Below are 23,225 nucleotides of genomic sequence, written 5' to 3' on the forward strand. Positions count from 1 at the left end.
CAAAGACTCTACTGAACTCTTAAAAGCTGGAAACCTAATTTTAGGGAAACTGAAAATTACCCATTTTTTTTCCCTTTTTTTCATTTTCAAATGCACTTTTACAATGTAGAATGGAGGTGATTAATTCCCACTCAAGTATTCAAGAGCAAGAGTATAAGGTAAATGTAGCAGATCAGAGTTGTTACCCCAAAGAAGTTGCCCACTTTTTTTTACAGTGATGGCCTATGCTTAGGATAGGTCATCAATGTGTGATCAGCCGGGGTCCTGCACCTGCCACCCCTGCAATCAGCTGCTATCGGTGGCGGCAGCCACCAACCAGAAATACTTTCTTGCAGAGCTGTCTGTCTACTTGTAGTGGCTGGGGCGTGGTACTGCACATCCGCCTCCTATTGATTTGTATAGAAGGCGGATGTGTAGTACTCTGTGGTGGCCGCTACAAGTAGACGGAGCAGCTCCGCAAGTCGGTACTTCCGTCCGCCGCCACTGATAGCAGCTGATCGATGGAGGTGCCGAGTGCCGAACCCCAGCCGATCACACATTGAAGATCTGTCCTAAGGACAGGCCATCAATGTAGCAATGTAAAAGTAGTGGGCAAGCTCTTTAAGCTATTTGTCCTTTCAGATAAGATTGTCTGTGATCTATGCATATATACAGGGAATATATATGGTGTGTGTATATATATATATATAGAGAGAGAGATATACCCATAAGCAGTGTGTATATGTATAAATTTGTATAGACACGTAAACACATGCACTATATGAGATACATTTGTCCACGTTCCTTTCTCACTTATCTGCAATGCATAAACTTGCTGATCTTGACGATTCAGAGAACCACTCCCTGTTCATCCTGTAACTTTCATCGTTCCCAGCTTCTCATTAATATGTACAGTTAGCCTTTGCTGTAATAAATGTCTCCTTCCTACAGGGTGCTGCCCTTCAGAGAGGTGGCTGTTTCTCAGCACTGGAGTTCATAGGATCTGCTGTTCTGCATGCAACACTCAGTTGCTCCATTAGCAATTGCAGTTAAATACTTAAAATAATTTTAGATAAGTAATTATGTTTTATGGCCGGTAGCCAAGCTGACTTTTCTGCTTCATGGAAGCTCCAGAGGAAAATCCATATTTAAATCTTGGCAAAAATTGTTTTCCTGCCCTTAGCTAATTAAGGAGGTTTCCCTATGTGGAGAGGAGCTGAGACAAATAAGGGGCTTAGATTTCAATATTAGCATTTTACTGTCACAATTTCTCTCTTAATTAACTTTGTCACTGCCAGACAGTTTCTGAACACGTTAATGCGGAGCACTGTGACAGTAGAGAAGATACAGTATCATGAGGGTTACAGACTTAACAGCTAGATTCTCCTTAGATCAGTTCTTCAGTTTAGCTATTCTTTACCTACTGTTAATTGGTGGCTAACGGTTCGCTGATACTGCCCTACTTGTGTTAATGGACCACCGATCCGATACACGTTTGCTGGTCATTTAATAGTCTGTTTAGACAGCAGATTGTGTTTTCCATGCGCACTGAATGATCAGCAATATGTAGATTGTTCTGTGGGCATAGGGTGCCATTGTTCTCGGCAGCATTCTTAAAAATAATTTAATTCGACGAACGAGTGTTTTGCTCCTGTTTACACTGGTCGATTATAGGGAAACAAGTATTCTTAGGAACGTTCGTTCATAATAATCGGCCAAATGACAATACACCTTTAGTTCCATACTCAAAGCATTTTTAAGGTTCATTGAACAACTGCACCTTTAAGGCTCCCATATATATTAGACTAATGTCACTGAACCCATCGATATGGGGGGGGGGGGGAGATAGGCCTACAGTCCAAAATTTACAAAGGCTTCCCAAATTTTCCTCCCAGGCTTCCCCCCAACAGATGATGTTGAGGAGAAAATGATACGGCCTATTAGATTTCCAGTGGCAAATCCGTTTGTTCTCTGCACAATAGGCCGCTGCCAGTGGATTCTGTCAGTGGAACGCTCAGCTGAACAAAGCTTTCCAGTATAGAGGGCAGAGCTGGGGGAGGTAGCTGTCGACCGAGTGAGCATTCATATCTAATGTGTATGTGGACCTTTACTATCCATATAGCCATACATTCTTAGGTCTAGTGATATTTATTACTAAACCAAGGACCGAATTGTCTTTCAACTCGAATGTCACCTGGAACATTTGCAGGACCGAAACCTTCTATTCAAATTAGCATGACACTAAACTCTGCAGGGTAATCAATACAGAGGAGGACAATTTTATATTACAGGATGATTTATGTAAACTAGAAGCTTGGGCTGATAAATGGCAAATGAGCTTTAATGGAGATAAATGTAAGGTCATGCACTTGGTAATAAGATGTATAACTATGTGCTTAATTCTAAAACTCTGGGCAAAACCGTCAATGAAAAAGACCTGGGAGTATGGGTGGATGACAAACTCACATTTAGTGGCCAGTGTCAGGCAGCTGCTACAAAGGCAAATAAAATAATGGGATGCATTAAAAGAGGCATAGATGTTCATGAGGAGAACATAATTTTACCTCTATACAAGTCACTAGTTCGACCACACTTAGAATACTGTGCACAGTTCTGGTCTCCGGTGTATAAGAAAAACATAGCTGAGCTGGAGCGGGTGCAGAGAAGAGCGACCAAGGTTATTAGAGGACTGGGGGGTCTGCAATACCAAGATAGGTCATTACACTTGGGGCTATTTAGTTTGGAAAAACGAAGACTAAGGGGTGATCTTATGTTAATGTATAAATATATGAGGGGACAGTACAAAGACCTTTCTGATGATCTGATGATCTTTTTAATCATAGACCTGAGACAGGGACAAGGGGTCATCCTCTACGTCTGGAGGAAAGAAGGTTTAAGCATAATAACAGACGCGGGTTCTTTACTGTAAGAGCAATGAGATTGTGGAACTCTCTGCCATATGATGTTGTAATGAGTGATTCATTACTTAAATTTAAGAGGGGACTGGATACCTTTCTTGTAAAGTATAATGTTACAGGTTATATATACTAGATTCCTTGATAAGGCGTTGATCCAGGGAACTAGTCTGATTGCCGTATGTGGAGTCGGGAAGGAATTTTTTTCCCCAATGTGGAGCTTACTCTTTGCCACATGGTTTTTTTTTGCCTTCCTCTGGATCAACATGTTAGGGCATGTTAGGTTAGGCTATGGGTTGAACTAGGTGAACTTAAAGTCTTCCATCAACCTTAATAACTATGTTACTATGATACATTATGGGAGATGTAATTCCTTCATGAGACGCTCAATAACCTTGCGCTAAGCAGTTTACTTAGACTTCAAGTTTCCAATTTAAATTAAAAAAATATCAGAACTGTATTTTGTTTTGCAGCTTCATTCAAGAGCGAGGAGACTTGTACAGGTGCTTCTCACAAAATTAGAATATTATCAAAAAGTTAATATACTTCAGTTCTTCAATTCAAAAAATGAAACTCATATATTATATATAGAGAGTCATTACAAACAGAGTGATCTATTTCAAGTGATTATTTCTGTTAATGTTGATGATTATGGCTTACAGCCAATGAAAACCCAAAAGTCATTATCTCAGTAAATTAGAATACTTTATAACACCAGCTTGAAAAATGATTTTAAAATCCGAAATGTTGGTCTACTGAAATGTATGTTCAGTAAATGCACTGAGTACTTGGTCGGGCTCCTTTTGCATCAATTGCTGCATCAATGCAGCGTGGTATGGAGGCGATCAGCCTGTGGCACTGCTGAGGTGTTATGGAGGCCCAGGTTGCTTTGATAGCAGCCTTCAGCTCGTCTGTATTGTTGGGTCTGGTATCTCTCCTCTTCCTCTTGACAATACTCCATAGATTTTCTATGGGGTTAAGGTCAGGCGAGTTTGCTGGCCAATCAAGCACAGTGATACTTTTGTTTGTGAACCAGGTATTGGTACTTTTGACTGTGGACAGGTGTGAAACCCTGTTGGAGAATCAAATTTCCATTTCCAAAAAGCTTGTCTGCAGAAGGAAGCATGAAGTGCTCTAAAATTTCCTTGTAGACGGCTGCGCTGACTTTGGTCTTGATAAAACACAGTGGACCTACACCAGCAGATGACATGGCTCCCCAACGACGTTGTCTATTGGTCATGAGTGGCTTGACACAAGGAATGCGGCACTTGTAGCCCATGTCCTGGATACTTCTGTGTGTGGTGTCTCTTGAAGAAATGACTCCAGCACAAGTCCACTCCTTGTCAATCTCCCCCAAATTTTTGAATGGCCTTTTCTAAACAGTCCATTCAAGACTGCGGTTATCCTGGTTGCTTGTGCACCTTTTTCTGCCACACTTTTTGCTTCCACTCAAATTGCCATTAATATGCTTGGATACAGCACTCTGTGAACAGCCTGCTTCTTTAGCATTGACCTTCTGTGGCGTACCCTCCTTGTGGAATGTGTCAATGATTGCCTTCTGGATATCTGACAAGTCAGCAGTCTTCCCCATGATTGAGGAGCCTACTGAAACAGACTAAGGGACCTTTCTAAATACAGTACTTAGGAAGCCTTTGCAGACTTTTTTTTGTTAATTATTCTAATTTACTGAGATAATGACTTTTTGGTTTTCATTGGCTGTAAGCCATAATCGTCAACATTAACAGAAATAAACACTTGAAATAGATCCCTCTGTTTGTAATGGCTCTATATATGAGTTTCACTTTTTGTATTGAAGAACTAAAATAAACTAACTTTTTGATGATATTCTAATTTTGTGAGAAGCACCTGTATATCTTATGGAAAGAGCAAATTGAAAGCTGCTTGTAGAGGTAACTTGATAATTAAGTCATGTGATCTCAGCAGAATTGACACTGATTCAGGCAGGTAGTATTTGTAGTTTGAGATGGGTGACAGGTGAGAAATAAATACAATATGAACTTCCAAACGTAAAGAGAAAGTGACCGTGACTGAGCTACATTTTTATTTGATGGTAATTATCACTAACATTAAAAGAAGGGAAAACTGGGAGCGCTATCAGAGGCAGGAGCAGTGTTAGGAGTAGCCGCAGAGTCAGGTGTTGCCCAGGAAAATGGTAAGGTTTTTTGAAAATTAAGATTATTTAGAAAGTTACTTAATTTAGCTCTTAGGAAATAAATGAACAGTAGAAGGAGAATCTGTGCATAGCATTTAATATTGGGGACACTTGGGATAATCAGGACATCAGTCCTAAAGCCATCAATAGAATGTAGACATAGGGGGCCATGGTGATGGGGAAAAGCACTGACTGTACTGTGGGAATTTTATAGCTACATTAGCTATTATACACGAATGACGTATCCTAAGAATGCATCATGTGAGGAATACATTTTGAATGTTTCAACTTTGACCTTTTAAAAATAACAGAAAAATAGCATCACAATGTAAAATAAGTGAATGTAACATTCTAACATTGTGCAGACTGAATGGATTCCTAACAGTGTTGCTCAGAAATTACCCTATGTAACATCTGTGCAGAAGCAAAAATGGCAGAACTTTAAAGCAAATTCTTCTTTTCAAGTGTCTTTAGAGTTTTTGTGTTATTTCTGAATCCTCTCAGTTGTGCCTCTTCTCTGAGTGTATCGCTGCTTTTAGTGAAAACGTCTACATACTTAAGAGTACAAAAATGACCTTAAGGAGATTGTCCATAATGTTCCAGAACCCAGAGGAGGCACTTACTGTCTCTTCAAAACTGAGTTTATAAAGTGACTCTTTCAGGTTGTGACCCCACAGGAGCCGCATTTGTATCTTTCCTACAGCTCTTTATGACAGCAAAGTGGTGAGCTGCTGTGACCATTAGAAATATCACAAACTGACAGCTCCACTACTGTATCTCCATGACTGGCCCTGCAGACTGGAGGGGGAGAGACAGCTCCACTACTGTATCTCCATGACTGGCCCTGCGGACTGGAGGGGGAGACACAGCTCCACTACTGAATCTCCATGACTGGCCCTGCGGACTGGAGGGGGAGAGACAGCTCCACTACTGTATCTCCATGACTGGCCCTGAAGACTGAATGGGGAGAGACAGCTCCACTACTGAATCTCCATGACTGGCCCTGCGGACTGGAGGGGCAGAGACAGCTCCACTACTGTATCTCCATGACTGGCACTGCAGAATGGAGGGGGAGAGACAGCTCTACTGCTGTATCTCCACGACTGGCCCTGCGGACTGGAGGCGGAGAGACAGCTCCACTACTGTATCTCCATGACTGGCCCTGCGGACTGGAGGCGGAGAGACAGCTCCACTACTGTATCTCCATGACTAGCCCTGCGGACTGGAGGGGAAGAGACAGCTCCACTACTGTTTCTCCATGACTGGCCCTGCGGACTGGAGGGGGAGAGACAGCTCCACTACTGTATCTCCATGACTGGCCCTGTGGACTGGAGGGGGAGAGACAGCTCCACTACTGTATCTCCATGACTGGCCCTGCGGACTGGAGGGGGAGAGACAGCTCCACTACTGTATCTCCATGTCTGGCACTGCGGACTGGAGGGGGAGAGACAGCTCCACTACTGTATCTCCATGACTGGCAGTGCAGACTGGAGGGGCAGATACAGCTCCACTACTGTATCTCTATGACTGGCCCTACGGACTGGAGGGGGAGAGACAGCTCCACTACTGTATCTCCATGACTGGCAGTGCAGACTGGAGGGGCAGATACAGCTCCACTACTGTATCTCCATGACTGGCCCTGCGGACTGGAGGGGGAGAGACAGCTCCACCACTGTATCTCCATGACTGTATCTCCATGACTGGCCCTGCAGACTGGAGGGGGAGAGACAGCTCCACTACTGTATCTCCATGACTGTATCTCCATGACTGGCACTGCAGACTGGAGAGGGAGAGACAGCTCCACTTCTGTATTTCCATGACTGTATCTCCATGACTGGCACTGCAGACTGGAGGGTGAGAGACAGCTCCACTACTGTATCTCCATGACTGGCCCTGCGGACTGGAGGGGGCAGGTACAGCTCCACTACTGTATCTCCATGACTGTCCCTGCAGACTGGAGGGGGAGAGACAGCTCCACTACTGTTTCTCCATGACTGGCAGTGCAGACTGGAGGGGGAGAGACAGGTCCACTACTGTATCTCCATGACTGTCCCTGCAGACTGGAGGGGGAGAGACAGCTCCACTACTGTATCTCCATGACTGTCCCTGCAGACTGGAGGGGGAGAGACAGCTCCACTACTGTATCTCCATGACTGGCACTGCAGACTGGAGGGGGAGAGACAGCTCCACCACTGTATCTCCATGACTGTATCTCCATAACTGGCATTGCAGACTGGAGGGGGAGAGACAGCTCCACTTCTGTATCTCCATGACTGTATCTCCATGACTGGCACTGCAGGCTGGACGGGGAGAGACAGGTCCACTACTGTATCTCCATGACTGGCACTGCGGACTGGAGTGGCAGTTACAGCTCCACTACTGTGTCTCCATGACTGGCACTGCAGACTGGAGGGGCAGTTACAGCTCCACTACTGTGTCTCCATGACTGGCACTGCAGACTGGAGGGGCAGTTACAGCTCCACTACTGTATCTCCATGACTGGCCCTGCGGACTGGAGGGGGCAGGTACAGCTCCACTACTGTATCTCCATGACTGTCCCTGCAGACTGGAGGGGGAGAGACAGCTCCACTACTGTTTCTCCATGACTGGCAGTGCAGACTGCAGGGTGAGAGACAGGTCCACTACTGCATCTCCATGACTGGCACTGCGGACTGGAGGGGCAGTTACAGCTCCACTACTGTGTCTCCATGACTGGCAGTGCAGACTGGAGGGGGAGAGACAGCTCCACTACTGTATCTCCATGACTGGCACTGCAGACTGGAGGGGGAGAGACAGCTCCACTACTGTATCTCTATGACTGGCAGTGCAGACTGGAGGGGGATAGACAGCTCCACTACTGTATCTCCATGACTGGCACTGCAGACTGGAGGGGGAGAGACAGCTCCACTACTGTATCTCCATGTCTGGCGCTGCGGACTGGAGGGGGCAGGTACAGCTCCACTACTGTATCTCCATGACTGGCACTGCAGACTGGAGGGGGAGAGACAGCTCCACTACTGTATCTCCATGACTGGCACTGCAGACTGGAGGGGGAGAGACAGCTCCACTACTGTATCTCCATGTCTGGCCCTGCGGACTGGAGGGGGCAGGTACAGCTCCACTACTGTATCTCCATGACTGGCACTGCAGACTGGAGGGGGAGAGACAGCTCCACTACTGTATCTCCATGACTGGCGCTGCAGACTGGAGGGGGAGAGACAGCTCCACTACTGTATCTCCATGACTGGCACTGCGGACTGGAGGGGGAGAGACAGCTCCACTACTGTATCTCCATGACTGGCACTGCGGACTGGAGGGGGAGAGACAGATCTACGATCATTATGTGTTTCACTATGATATACCTGCCATCTTTAGCTGTCAATGCAATATACCGAAACTTTGTGGAAAGTGACCCTCCGCTAGGATTGTTACGTGACAGTCATCAAAATCAGTGGTCTGCAATTGTCAATAATGTGGTCTTCAGGAAATGAACAGCACATAATGGGGAATTATGGCTATTTGAGGGATGGAAAGACGAAGGTTATCTACCTCTGACAACCCATTATTGATCTATTTTACTCGCTTATATAGCGCCATCATGTTCCACAGCGCTGTACCGTAATTACTGCACCATTGGGGCTCACAGTCTAAATTCCATATCTTTGGAGTGTGGGAGGATATCAGAGTGCCCAGAGGAAACCTACGCAAACATGGAGAGAAGTTGTCCTTCTTGACCTCAATACTGCAAAGCAAGAGTGCTAACCACTGAGCCACTCATTAAAAGCAGTAATACACAGACATATAAATGTACAGGTGTTGCATTGCTGATATTCTCCGGTATGGTAGAGTGGAGTTTACTTCTTAGCTGAGTGCATCATGTGCCGCAAATAATAGCAGGTAACTACTAAAAACAATGTACTAAAACACAGCCCCAATGGATTCCTTGTGGTTTTTTTTTGCCTGCATTGCCTATAAATCATATTCCAATATATCACTAGTTTTGCACTAGTTCTGGGTTGATCCATCTCGCCACCTTCCAATGTAATATGGAAGTCGCTTTAAGTACGGATTTCTAGTGGAGTGACTTCCAGCATAGTCATATCGCCGCTATATCAGCATTTTCTTCAATTAGGCAACGACAACACAATGCCTGCAGAGGTCAATTTAGCAGGTAAAGCAAGCTGAAAATGCACAAAGGACCAGTGTAACAAGACCTAAGCAGCTTTAGCTGGAGAATGGCTAAAAACCCCATCACTCAATACTTTCTTATGCCCGACGTCCCAGCCAAGCTACATTATTTAAGGCAATTCAAGTGCAATATTTGTTTCCATTAAGTCTTTTGGCTTCTTTCAGCTCTGTAAACATGCGATCCGACCATTACAAGATGCCCCGGAGGCCCAGCATCCTTGTATTGAGAATAGCAGGATGTGAGCACATGTGCGCATGTAAGTATAGTACTGCAGCATAGAAAAGCCCAATCATTCTGATTCTAGGAGAGGGGGGGGAAACATTCAGTACTGAAAAATGCAGGTTTCCTTATTTGAAAGTGTTTGGCAGGAAGAATTTTTAAACAAGGACAACGGGCGCAGCAGAGAAGAAGAAGGGAGAGGGGGAGAGAGAAAAATTATATGATTGCAAGTGAGTTGAAAATAGCCCAGCACACATAATGAAGAGTCTTCATCAGATGTTAGCCACACTCCCACACAAATATGCGAGGCAATGATTTATTTACATTGCAGGCATGCAGTCGGATGGCACATTAAGCATACAGCAGAGAATTGGAGGCGCTCATCTATAGATTGAATACTGCCGAGATGCCTGTAAAATCAGCAGTCTCCTGGGGACAGAATACCCGCACTTATTCCATGGTTTTTTTTTTTTTTCACTCAGTTTAGAGATGATTGAAAGGCAGGCTTTGTACTATTAGTTCTCATTTGTTTATCGTAAAGAAATGTGTACATGCTACAAGAGTATATATGCTAAGAATTGGCTCTGTGTGTAACATGCTGAATCTATTCTACACTCCCCAACACTGAAACTGCACCACCAAGAAGGAAAAGTCCTGGACTCATGGAAATCACAGGGTGGAAACATGGTACTGATATGTAAATCATTGCAAAAATAGAAATAACATTTTCAAAACATCTCGATTTATTCAATATTGTGTATGAGCACCACCAAAGAAATCCACGCACTTACAGGCTGTGGCTGCTGTCAGTGAGGTTATTAAAGGGAATCTGTCACCAGATTTTTGCTTCCTCATCTAGGAGCAGCATAACACAGGCAGTGAGACCCTGAATCCAATGATGTGTCACTTACTGGGTACAGTAGTTGTGACACAAGAGTTTTTAGGTTTAGCAATGCAATGGAGCAATGAGCTGAGAAATCTTTCCCCGTCCACAGCAGGCTCTGTATGTACTTTGTTTATAGACAGTGAGCTGCTTATCACAGGAAGGGGCGGAGTCAGATGAGTGCCCACGAGCCAGCTAGTCACAGAAATGATAATGTCCTAGTGATAAAACCAGCACACAGCCTGATAAGTGATACATTGTTGAATTCCGTGTTTTAACCCCTACCTCATGCTGTCCTCAGATTATATAGCAAAAACCTGCTGACAGATTCCCTTTAATGACTGTCTGAGGAATCTTCTGCCACGCTGAATGCACTTGAGCAAATCATCAAGATCCACTGCTGGCAGCTGTCTTTGTAATTGTCCATGGGAGGCAAGTCTGGAGACGCTGCAGGCCACGGTAGCACATTTAAAGGAGAGTATTTATGAATGCACTTTAGCATTCTTGGACATTTTTTTTGTATTTTGGTCACTGTGTGGCTTTTTAACAAAAATGCTCCTTGTGAGAATATTCAAAAAGCTAATACCTATTTAAAATGTACATTAGTTAGAAAAATACAGTGTACTAACACTTTATGATGTATTCTTCATTATTTTGATTTGTTTAGCAGTCCCTAGATCAAAACATGTTTTATACATTGTATTTTGCAGGCCATAGTACTCAATACAGGTTTAGACAGCAGAAAATAACTTACTAAACTTCCATGGCAGTGTAAAGAAGGTGACAAGTCAGTATTACTAATTTTAATGTACTGGGGTATAATAGGGAGGTAATAGATCTATTATTTGTGTTTCTCTATAGCATGCACATTATGTATGCTATGCAGTGTACATATATACACAACACTGCTGTATGCAGTACATGCGTACTCGTCTCTGCTATATACACAAGGAGCTTTGCTAACATATATACAATAACACAGCTTAGTAGCACACACACAGTTCTGCTACATACACACAGTTCTGCTACATACACACAGTTCTGCTACATACACACAGTTCTGCTACCAACAAGGCGCACACACAACTTTGCTACATACACAGCTGTGCTACATCAACACACAGGTTTGCTACATTCACATACACACAAAACTCTGCTGCAGACTATGCATTCTGTATACACTACCACATTTTAAAATTCCTTACAGGCATGTGACTGATTACATATCTTGAAAGGACCTTCACCTAGTGAGAATCTGCAGCATTTGTGCAGCTTTAATGATGTGCAGGTCTCTGTAACTTTCTCTCCTCCCGACACTGATCTTATAGATCAGTGTTGAGTAAGAGAAGAAACAACTGCACGTCTTTATAGTTCTCTCAGTGAATAAGAAGGACACTATGTCAGTGTTGTCCTTAATCATGGGAAGCTGCCTCTGGAATATAAGACATAATTTTTTAGCCAGCCTTTTTATTGCTAAGTAGCACATCTTACAGTCCTAAAAATGTAGTATTTTTTATAGTCTTTTTATTTTGTTTTCGCCTTATTCCCCTTTCTATACTGCTCTGTCTTACCATTAAAACCACTGGTCTAATATTTTGTAATTCCCCATCTGCCAAAACTATGCTCACCTTTTGGGCCTTGAACTTTGCAAGACCTTGGAAGGTGTCCTTCATATCTGGTACCAATGTGCTAACAGTGGATTCTGTAAGTCCTTTAAGATGTGACATGTGGCCTTCATGGATCGACCTTCTTTGTGCCACACATCACACAGAGTATTCATTGGATTCAGATCTGGAAAATTTGGACACCAAGTTAGCACAACTTTTCCAGTGGGTTCACCTTACTCTGCATACATGATGAAAATAAAAATTGAACACACGATGGAAGAGAAAATGTGATTCAACCATTTTCTTGCCTTGCTCATACTTCCAGCTATAATGCTCATATAGGCACTTGTGATGTGACAGAGTATCAACAAGTATCAGTAGCCCATGATGCTGTCACAGGTTCTCTGGTTGTCCTTCCTTGGACAACTGTTGGTAAGAACTAACTGCTGCATTTTTGGAACACCCACAAGACGTCCTCCGACCCAGTTAAATAGCCATCACAGTTCAGCCATTATAACAGTACCCCCTATTTATTGGTGGGCACAGCTGGGGAGGCAATTTTCAAATAAGTGACCAGATGCTGCACAGTCCTTTCTATGGCTGCAACAATCTGTAGTTTAACAACATGTTTGACTCATTCTGAAATTAATAATTAGTTCCCCCCCCCCCCCCCCGTGCAGTATTAGGCTGACCTCTCACCTTCCTCAAGATCAAGAATACCCCACGAGGTGAGATTTTGCATGGTGCCCTAGATAGATGTCGATTGACAGTCATTTTGAATTTCTTCCATTTTCTTACTATTGCACCAACACTTGTCTCCTTCTCACCCAGCGTCTCACTTTAGGTTTTGTAGCCCATTCCAACTTTGTACAGGTCTATGATCTTGTCCCTGACATCCTTATAAAGCTCTTTGGTCTTGCCCATGTTGTTGAGGTTAGAGTCTGGCTGATTAATTGAGTCTGTGGACAGGAGTCTTTTATAAAGGTGACTATGTAAGACAGCTGTCTTTATTGCAGGTAACGATTTGATTAGGAGCATCTAACTGGTCTGTAGGAGCCAGAACTCTTAACCCCTTTCTGACATTGGATGTACTATCCCGTCGAGGTGGGGTGGGCCCGTATGACCACCGACGGGATAGTACGTCCAGCGCGATCGGCTGCGCTCACGGGGGGAGCGCGGCTGGGTGTCAGCTGACTATCGCAGCTGACATCCGGCACTATGTGCCAGGAGCTGTCACGGACCGCCCCCGGTACATTAACCCCCGGCACACCGCGATCAAACATGATTGCGGTGTGCTGGCGGTATAGGGAAGCATTGCGCAGGGAGGGGGCTCCCTGCGGGCTTCCCTGAGACCCCTGGAGCAACGCCATGTGATCGCGTTGCTGCGAGGGTCCCTTACCTCCTCGCTGCAGGTGCCCGGATCCAAAATGGCCGCAGCATCCGGGTCCTGCAGGGAGGGAGGTGGCTTACCGAGTGCCTGCTCAGAGCAGGCGCTTGGTAAGCCTGCAGTGCTGTAAGTCAGATCGGTGATCTGACAGAGTGCTGTGCAAACTGTCAGATCAGCGATCTGTGATGTCCCCCCCGGGACAAAGTAAAAAAGTTAAAAAAAAAAATTCCACATGTGTAAAAAAAAATAAAAAATAAAATAAAATTCCTAAATAAAGAAAAAAAAAAATATTATTCCCATAAATACATTTCTTTATCTAGTTAAAAACAAACAAACAATAAAAGTACACAGATTTAGTATCGCCGCATCCGTAACGACCCCACCTATAAAACTATATCACTAGTTAACCCCTTCAGTGAACATCGTAGGAAAAAAAAAACGAGGCAAAAAACAACGCTTTATTATCATACTGCCGAACAAAAAGTGGAATAACACGCGATCAAAAAGACGGATATAAATAACCATGGTACCGCTGAAAACGTCATCTTGTCCCGCAAAAATTGAGCTGCCATACAGCGTCATCAAAGAAAAAATAAAAAAGTTATAGTCCTCAGAATAAAGCGATGCCAAAATAATTATTTATTCTATAAAATAGTTTTTATCGTATAAAAGCACCAAAACATAAAAAAATGATATAAATGAGGTATCGCTGTAATCGTACTGACCTGAAGAATAAAACTGCTTTATCAATTTTACCAAACGTGGAACGGTATAAACGCCTCCCCCAAAAGAAATTCATGAATAGCTGTTTTTTTGTCATTCTGCCTCACAAAAATCGGAATAAAAAGTGATCAAAAACTGTCACGTGTCCGAAAATGTTACCAATAAAAACATCAACTCGTCCCGCAAAAAACAAGACCTCACATGACTCTGTGGACCAAAATATGGAAAAATTATAGCTCTCAAAATGTGGAGACGCAAAAACTTTTTTGCTATAAAAAGCGTCTTTTAGTGTGACAGCTGCCAATCATAAAAATCCGCTATAAAAAACGCTATAAAAGTAAATCAAACCCCCCTTCTTCACCCCCTTAGTTAGGGAAAAATAATAAAATTAAAAAAATGTATTTATTTCCATTTTCCCATTAGGGTTAGGGTTAGGGCTATGGTTAGTGTTAGGGCTAGGGTTAGGGCTAGGGTTAGGGCTAGGGTTAGGGCTATGGTTAGTGTTAGGGCTAGGGTTAGGGCTAGGGTTAGGGTTAGGGTTAGGGCTAGGGTTAGTGTTGGGGCTAGGGTTGGAGCTAAAGTTAGGGTTAGGGTTGGGGCTAAAGTCAGGGTTAGGGTTTGGATTACATTTACGGTTGGGATTAGGGTTGGGATTAGAGTTAGGGGTGTGTCAGGGTTAGGGGTGTGGTTAGGGTTACCGTTGGGATTAGGGTTAGGGGTGTGTTTGGATTAGGGTTTCAGTTAGAATTGGGGAGTTTCCACTGTTTAGGCACATCAGGGGCTCTCCAAATGCGACATGGCGTCCGATCTCAATTCCAGCCAATTCTGCATTGAAAAAGTAAAACAGTGCTCCTTCCCTTCCGAGCTTTCCCGTGCGCCCAAACAGGGGTTTACACCAACATATGGGGCATCAGCGTACTCGGGACAAATTGTACAACAACTTTTGGGGTCCAAGTTCTCTTGTTACCCTTGGGAAAATATAAATTTGGGGGGCTAAAAATTATTTTTGTGGGAAAATTTTTTTTTTTATTTTCACGGCTCTGCGTCGTAAACTGTAGTGAAACACTTGGGGGTTCAAAGTTCTCACAACACATCTAGATAAGTTCCTTGGGAGGTCTAGTTTCCAATATGGGGTCACTTGTGGGGGGTTTCTACTGTTTGGGTACATCAGGGGCTCTGCAAATGCAACGTGACGCCTGCAAACCAATCCATCTAAGTCTGCATTCCAAATGGCGCTCCTTCCCTCCCGAGCTGTGCCATGCGCCCAAACAGTGGTTCCCCCTCACATATGGGGTATCAGCGTACTCAGGACAAATTGGACAACAACTTTTGGGGTCCAATTTATCCTGTTACCCTTGTGAAAACACAAAACTGGGGGCTAAAAAATCATTTTTGTGAAAAAAAAAAATAATTTTTATTTTCACGGCTCTGCGTTATAAACTGTAGTGAAACACTTGGGGGATCAAAGCTCTCAAAACACATCTAGATAAGTTCCTTAGGGGTCTACTTTCCAAAATGGTGTCACTTGTGGGGGGGGTTTAATGTTTAGGCACATCAGGGGCTCTCCAAACGCGACATGGCGTCCCATCTTAATTCCAGTCAATTTTGCATTGAAAAGTCAAATGGCGCTCCTTCCCTTCCGAGCTCTGCCATGCGCCCAAACAGTCGTTTACCCCCACATATGGGGTATCGGCATACTCAGGACAAATTGCACAACAACATTTGTGATCTAATTTCTTCTCTTACCCTTGGGAAAATAAAAAATTGGGGGCGAAAAGATAATTTTTGTGAAAAAATATGATTTTTTATTTTTACGGCTCTGCATTATAAACTTCTGTGAAGCACTTGTTGGGTCAAAGTGCTCACCACACATCTAGATAAGTTCCTTAAGGGGTCTACTTTCCAAAATGGTGTCACTTGTGGGGGGTTTCAATGTTTAGGCACATCAGGGGCTCTCCAAACGCAACATGGCGTCCCATCTTAATTCCAGTCAATTTTGCATTGAAAAGTCAATTGGCGCTCCTTCCCTTCCCAGCTCTGCTATGCGCCCAAACAGTGGTTTACCCCCACATGTAGGGTATCGGCATACTCAGGACAAATTGCACAACAACTTTTGGGGTCCAATTTCTTCTCTTACCCTTGGGAAAATAAAAAATTGGGGGCGAAAAGATCATTTTTGTGAAAAAATATGATTTTTTATTTTTACGGCTCTGCATTATAAACTTCTGTGAAGCACTTGTTGGGTCAAAGTGCTCACCACACATCTAGATAAGTTCCTTGGGGGGTCTACTTTCCAAAATGGTATCACTTGTGGGGGGTTTCAATGTTTAGGCACATCAGGGGCTCTTCAAACGCAACATGGCGTTCCATCTCAATTCCAGTCAATTTTGCATTGAAAAGTCAAATGGCGTTTTTCCCTTCCGACCTCTGCGGTGCGCCCAAACAGTGGTTTACCCCCACATATGGGGTATCAGCGTACTCAGCACAAATTGTACAACAACTTTTGGGGTCCATTTTCTCCTGTTACCGTTGGTAAAATAAAACAAATTGGAGCTGAAATAAATTTTGTGTAAAAAAAATTTAAATGTTAATTTTTATTTAAACATTCCAAAAATTCCTGTGAAACACCTGAAGGGTTAATACATTTCTTGAATGTGGTTTTGAGCACCTTGAGGGGTGCAGTTTTTAGAATGGTGTCACACTTGGGTATTTTCTATCATATAGACCCCTCAAAATGACTTCAAATGAGATGTGGTCCCTAAACAAAAATGGTGTTGTAAAAATGAGAATTTTCTGGTCAACTTTTAACCCTTATAACTCCCTAACAAAAAAAATTTTGGTTCCAAAATTGTGCTGATGTAAACATGTGGGAAATGTTACCTATTAAGTATTTTGTGTGACATATCTCTGTGATTTAAGGGCGTAAAAATTCAAAGTTGGAAAATTGCGAAATTTTCAAAATTTTCGCCAAATTTCCGTTTTTTTCACAAATAAAGTCAAGTTATATCGAAGAAATGTTACCACTATCATGAAGTACAATATGTCATGAGAAAACAGTGTCAGAATCGCCAAGATCCGTTGAAGCGTTCCAGAGTTATAACCTCATAAAGGGACAGTGGTCAGAATTGTAAAAATTAATTAAAAGGCACCTGTCACCCCGTTTTTTCCGTATGAGATGAAAATACTGTTAAATAGGGCCTGAGCTGTGCATTACAACAGTGTATTTTGTGGACCCCGATTCCCCACCTATGCTGCCAAAATACGTTACCAAAGTAGCCGTTTTCGCCTGTCAATCAGGCTGGTCTGGTCAAAAGGGCGTGGTGTCTTCCCCCAGATCTTGCTTAGTTTTCCGTTGGTGGCGTAGTGGTGTGCGCATGCCCAAGGTCCCGAATCCACTGCACAGGGGAGTTAAAACAGCGCGATGTGCGTTATTTCCCTGTTGATTGGTGGGGGCGGCCATCTTCCTTTGGCCGCGCGTGCGCAGATGGAGCGCTCTGCTGCCCGCGGCTTCAGGAAAATGGCCGCGGGATGCCGCGCGTGCGCAGATGGAGATCGCGGCGGCCATTTTCCTGAAGCAGAATTCGCATCTCGGCTTCAGGAAAATGGCCGACGTGATCTCCATCTGCGCACGCGCGGCATCCTGCGGCCATTTTCCTGAAGCCGCGGCCAGCAGAGCGCCGCTTCTGCGCACGCGCGGCCAAAAGTAGATGGCCGCCCCCACCGATCGCCAATGAAATAGCACACATCGCGCTCTTTTCACTCCCCTGTGCAGTGGATTCAGGACCTTGGACATGCGCACACCACTACGCCACCAACGGAAAACTAAGCAAGATCTGGGGGAAGACACCACGCCCTTTTGACCAGACCAGCCTGATTGACAGGTGAAAACGGCTACTTTGGTAACGTATTTTGGCAGCATATGTGGGGAATCGGGGTCCACAAAATACACTATTGTAATGCACAGCTCAGGCCCTATTTAACAGTATTTTTATCTCATACGGAAAAAACGGGGTGACAGGTTCCCTTTAAGGTGCAAACCACCCTTGGGGGTGAAGGGGTTAATGGTTAGTAGGGGATCAAATACTTATTTCTCACTGCAAAATGCAAATAAATTTATATAATTTATACAATGTGATTTTCTGGATTTTATTTTTTATATTCTATCTCTCAATGTTAAAATTAACCTACCCTTAAAATTATAGACTGTTCATGTCTTTGTCAGTGGGCAAACTTACAAAATCAGCAAGGGATCAAATAATTATCTCCTTCACTGTATGAATAAAGCTGGAGAACGTATAATATCTGGATGCAGACAGACTCTTAGACTTTGCTGTAATGGTGCCATATACCCCAGTCATGTTTAATCAGACGCGTGCCGCTTTATCTTTTTATGTGTCATCAAATGGACATTCGGCCAACTACCGGGGATGGCCATTTTCACCTAGTCTGAGCTTTTACTGTGGATTTTTTGGAGCTAAAACTCGTAAGACCATGAAGACACTTAAGCGCTGAAGAGGAGACATATAATCATATTTTTTACTAACTAAGCAAACAGTAATAAGCTACATAGAAAAAAATCAGTCAGTCTCTTATGGGGATATCAGATACAAAGGGCAAAGAGGGCATGTCTTGAAGCATGGTGCATCACTTTCTTGAGGAAAGTGCTCATATGTGAGATGCCTCATTACGCATATATTTCAGAAGTGAAATTCGTTCTGCTCAGCCAGGTTGCACAGTGGTGAGTTTAAAGTAATTGTGTAGCACATGAAACCTTCCACATTCTGTGTCCCATTAGGATGCTCTGGCCTCAGCTCCACAAGTAGTGATGAAAGCTACATTGAAATCCTGTGCGAGTTTAATCCCCGGCTTCTGCTGTGGTTGCAGAGCGTGACAGTCTGAAGCTAATGTCTCCCTTCTATCACTGCTAACTTGAGCTCATCTTCTCTCTTAACACTTTCATTTCCATGCGTCTCATCAGCTAAAGGAAACATTAAAGGCTGGATATTGTTGCAGTTTTAACATACACATACATTGAAATTGGAACATCAAGACGAAAAAGTCGCTGAATAATGGATTTCACAGGATGGACAGGCATGTTACTGATTTGCAAATGATGAAAAAATAGAAACAGAAGTTTCAAAACATCTTCATTTATTCAGTATTGAGTATGAGCAGCATGCAAAAAATATATACGCACTTACACGCCTTGGCTGCTATCAATAAGGTTATTAATGGTTGTCTGAGGAATGTTCTGCTATGCTGAATGCACTTGGGCAAATCATCAAGATCCGCTGCTGGCAGCTAAGTTTGCAATTGTCGACATGTGCGCAATGGGAGACAAGTCCAGAGATGCTGCAGGCCGTAGTATTATGTTTAGGCCATGTAGGCTACTCACAGTAGCAACATGTGGCCTTGTCGTATTTAAAAATAATTCAGTGTTACATTGATTTGGTGGTGGAACCAATTGTACGGCCATTTCTCCAGAGTGTCCCTGGAGCCGTTTTTCAACATGATACTGTCAGGCCTGAAGTTGCTGGTAGTATTGTGAGCAGCTTGCATGGCTTAAAGGTGCTAAATGGCCACCAGCATCTCTGGATTTGTCAACCATTGTGCATATGTAGGAGGGTGGTGCTGTTATGAACAGTAAGGAACACGCTGTTACTTTAACCCCTTCACCCCCGGAGCTTTTTCCGTTTTTCCGTTTTCGTTTTTCGCTCCCCTCCTTCCCAGAGCCATAACTTTTTTATTTTTCTGTCAATTTGGCCATGTGAGGGCTCATTTTTTGCGGGACGAGTTGTACTTTTGAACGACATCATTGGTTTTACCATGTCGTGTACTAGAAAACGGGAAAAAAATTCCAAGTGCAGTGAAATTGCAAAAAAAGTGCAATCCCACACTTGTTTTTTGCTTGCCTATTTTGCTAGGTTCACTAAATGCTAAAACTGACCTGCCATTATGATTTTCCAGGTCAGTACGAGTTCATAGACACCAAACATGACTAGGTTCTTTTTTACCTAAGTGGTGAAAAAAAATTCCAAACTTTGCAAAAAAATAAATAAATAAAATTGCGCCATTTTCCGATACCCGTAGCGTCTCCATTTTTCGTGATCTGGGGTCGGGTGAGGGCTTATTTTTTGCGTGCCGAGCTGGCATTTTTAATGATAGCATTTCGGTGCAGATACGTTCTTTTGATCGCCCGTTATTGCATTTTAATGCAATGTCGTGGCGACCAAAAAAACGTAAATCTGGCGTTTCGATTTTTTTTTTCATTACGCCGTTTAGCGATCAGGTTAATGCTTTTTTTTTATTGATAGATCGGGCGATTCTGAACACGGCGATACCAAATATGTGTAGGTTGGGCTTTTTTTTTATTGATTTATTTTGATTGGGGCGAAAGGGGGGTGATTTAAACTTTTATATTTTTTTTATTTTTTTCACATTTTTTTTTACTTTTTTTTTTAACTTTTACCATGCTTCTATAGCCTCCATGGGAGGCTAGAAGCAGGCACAGCCCGATCGGCTCTGCTACATAACAGCGATCATCAGATCGCTGTTATGTAGCTAAAATGCAGGTGTGCTGTGAGCGCCGACCACAGGGGGGCGCTCACAGCCACCGGCAATCAGTAACCATAGAGGTCTCCAGGACCTCTATGGTTACAATGCACAAGCATCGCCGACCCCCGATCATGTGACAGGGGTCGGCGATGCGCTCATATCCGGCCGCACGGCCGGATGCGGTAGTTAAATGCCGCTGTCTGAGTTTGACAGCGGCATTTAACTAGTTAATAGCGGCGGGTGATCGCGATTTCACCCGCCGCTATTGCGCGCACATGTCAGCTGTAAAAAACAGCTGACATGTCGCGACTTTGATGTGCGCTCACCGCCGGAGCGCACATCAAAGCGGGGGTCCCGACATGTGACGTACTATTACGTCACATGTCGGGAAGGGGTTAAGAGACTGCACCCCCTTGTCTGGCGTGATGGAATGTTCTGCTTTTCCCCTGCAGTAGACTGTATGAATGGACTGGACTGTGCAGATGGCAGGGGTGGAGCCTGAACTGTGTGTGTGACCTGAGGCTGCTGCAGAGAGAACTTTGTGCTGATAGCTGCAAGAGAGGAGAACTGGGTCCTGATATAGCAGCAAGAGAGGACCCCCAGCCTGTAACGGAGTGGACTTGTGAGATTTGACAGACTTTTCTGGGTGCAGCGAGGGTGGCTGTCCTGTGTTAGTTCAAGGAGCCACGAAGATACCGAGAAAGGGATTTACAGTTTCCAGGAGCACCTCCAGGACCCAGAAGCAAGGAGAAGACCACGTTTCATGGAGCTAGCAGAGAGCCGTGCACACCAACGTACTAGACTGCTGGGGGCCCCCCGGGACTGTATCTGAGTCCCCAACATCACTGTGAGTTTGTTCCTGTTTTGTGCACATGTCAGGGCCTAGTGTAGGCTTCAATAGTCAGAACATGGCAGCCATGTGGCCTGCTTAGTAAAGGCCAGGGAGGTTATACGTAGAGTAGCCTAAATCTTTGTTTATTGTTTGCATTTACTTGTGTGACATATATTGAGTCTGTAACAGTTGGAGCACCGGGCTATTTTACGGACAAGCTAAAGAATATAACTCTTGTAAATTATCTTTTGCCATTGCATACCCCTGTTTGCATCTTCCTCATCCACTTCATTCCTTGCCTTCCAATAAATCTACCCTTTGTTGTTTGCACCTCATCTTGTGTACAGTGGTCCCCCGGCCATCGCTTCACATACCTAGGACGTCATCAGTCTTCAATTGAAAAGGTAGCTGCCAGCAGCGGATCTTGATGATTTGCTGCTCAAATCCATTCAGCGTGTCAGAATAACAGCCATTAATAACCTCATTCACAGCATTCAAAGGCATGTAGGTGCGTGTATTTCTGCCCAAGAGTGCACAATTCATGAAGCGGACCTTCAGTTGCGTTGATAAGTGATTTTTAGCAGAAGAAATATGTCCCATTTTACTTTTTTGTTATTACTGTCAAAGGAATCTAGAGTTAGAGATTTTTATTTTAGACCTGTGTTTTACATTAGATTAGGAGTTTCTACCACTAATTGTATCCAGAGCCTTTATTTTTTTTAGTAAACTACATAGTATGGCAAAATAAGGTGACATTAAAAACTCCATACGGCTTTTTACCTTTTTCACGCATTTTCATACTGTTTTTGTTAGGCTTCGTCAAACATTATATACCTCTGTACTTTGGGAGTTTTTTTTTTTGTTGAATTTGGAATAAAACAAACAAAAAAACCTTTTGTATGCTTTTGTATAATATCAAAGCTATACGGAGCTACAGTAAGCCTCATGTACTTGTATGGAATTCCTATTGCACTTCTGTGCAAAACAAAATGTACGGGTGGTGTCACAGTTAGCGCTCTTTGGGTAAAACGCCACTGTAGTTTTTGAGCCACAAGATGAACCCTTAATTTTACTTTTATATATCCTTTTGCTTTTAGAACCACTTTTATCTAAAAAAAAAAAACTAAAGTGGCATTTTTCTAAAGAATGCAGTGCGTGAAGCCTCAACACTTCAGGACTTGGCACATGAGCTTTCCGAAGGTGTAGGAATAGGCAAAGTAAGCAGACCGAAGAGCATTTACTTCTAGAATGTAACAGATGAAGTACTAGATGAAGTACTTTGTGACGAGTGCAAAGATTGCTACTAGAAGAAACAAAAAGAAAACAACAACGTGGACAAATAATGTAAAGACTTTGTCCAAAACTTTTCAGAGCAATAAACTACTCAGTTTTATAACTTTTGGAATGAGATGTAATGAAATTGATTGAGCTTATCCAGATTACCCCTTTGTGTGTCAGGGTTTGTGCACACGTTCAGGTCTTTTCGCGTTTTTTTGCGATAAAAACGCTGTAAAAACTCATTAAAAACGCATACATTATGCATCCTATCATTTAGAATGCATTCTGCATGTTTTGTGCACATGGTGCGTTTTTTTCCGCAAAAAAAATGCATTGCGGTAAAAAAAGCAGCATGTTCATTAATTTTGCGGATTTTCTGCGTTTTTCCCACAATTCTATGCATTTGGAGAAAAACGCACAAAAAACGCATCAAAAACGCATGGAAAAACGCAAAAAAACGCATGCGGATTTCTGGCAGAAATGTC

At 43.4% G+C, this 23,225-nt stretch overlaps 1 protein-coding gene across 8 annotated transcripts in view; it reads left to right on the plus strand.

Annotated features, from left to right (window-relative positions):
• NEXMIF (neurite extension and migration factor) overlaps positions 1-23,225 on the plus strand; it is a 463,513-nt gene that overhangs the window by 71,595 nt on the left and 368,693 nt on the right. For 3 of the 8 annotated variants that reach the window (XM_077285041.1, XM_077285046.1, XM_077285043.1), the window contains 2 exons: positions 9,421-9,512; positions 11,069-11,145. The exons of 3 other annotated variants lie outside the window; for them this stretch is intronic. The gene's annotated coding sequence lies outside the window, so the exon portion shown is untranslated. The remainder of the gene's footprint in view (positions 1-9,420; positions 9,513-11,068; positions 11,146-23,225) is intronic. 2 more of the 8 variants (XM_077285042.1, XM_077285044.1) reach the window with 1 other exon arrangement.

The sequence above is a fragment of the Ranitomeya variabilis genome, chromosome 2, assembly GCF_051348905.1.
Source record: "Ranitomeya variabilis isolate aRanVar5 chromosome 2, aRanVar5.hap1, whole genome shotgun sequence".
NCBI classification, from domain to species: domain Eukaryota; kingdom Metazoa; phylum Chordata; class Amphibia; order Anura; family Dendrobatidae; genus Ranitomeya; species Ranitomeya variabilis.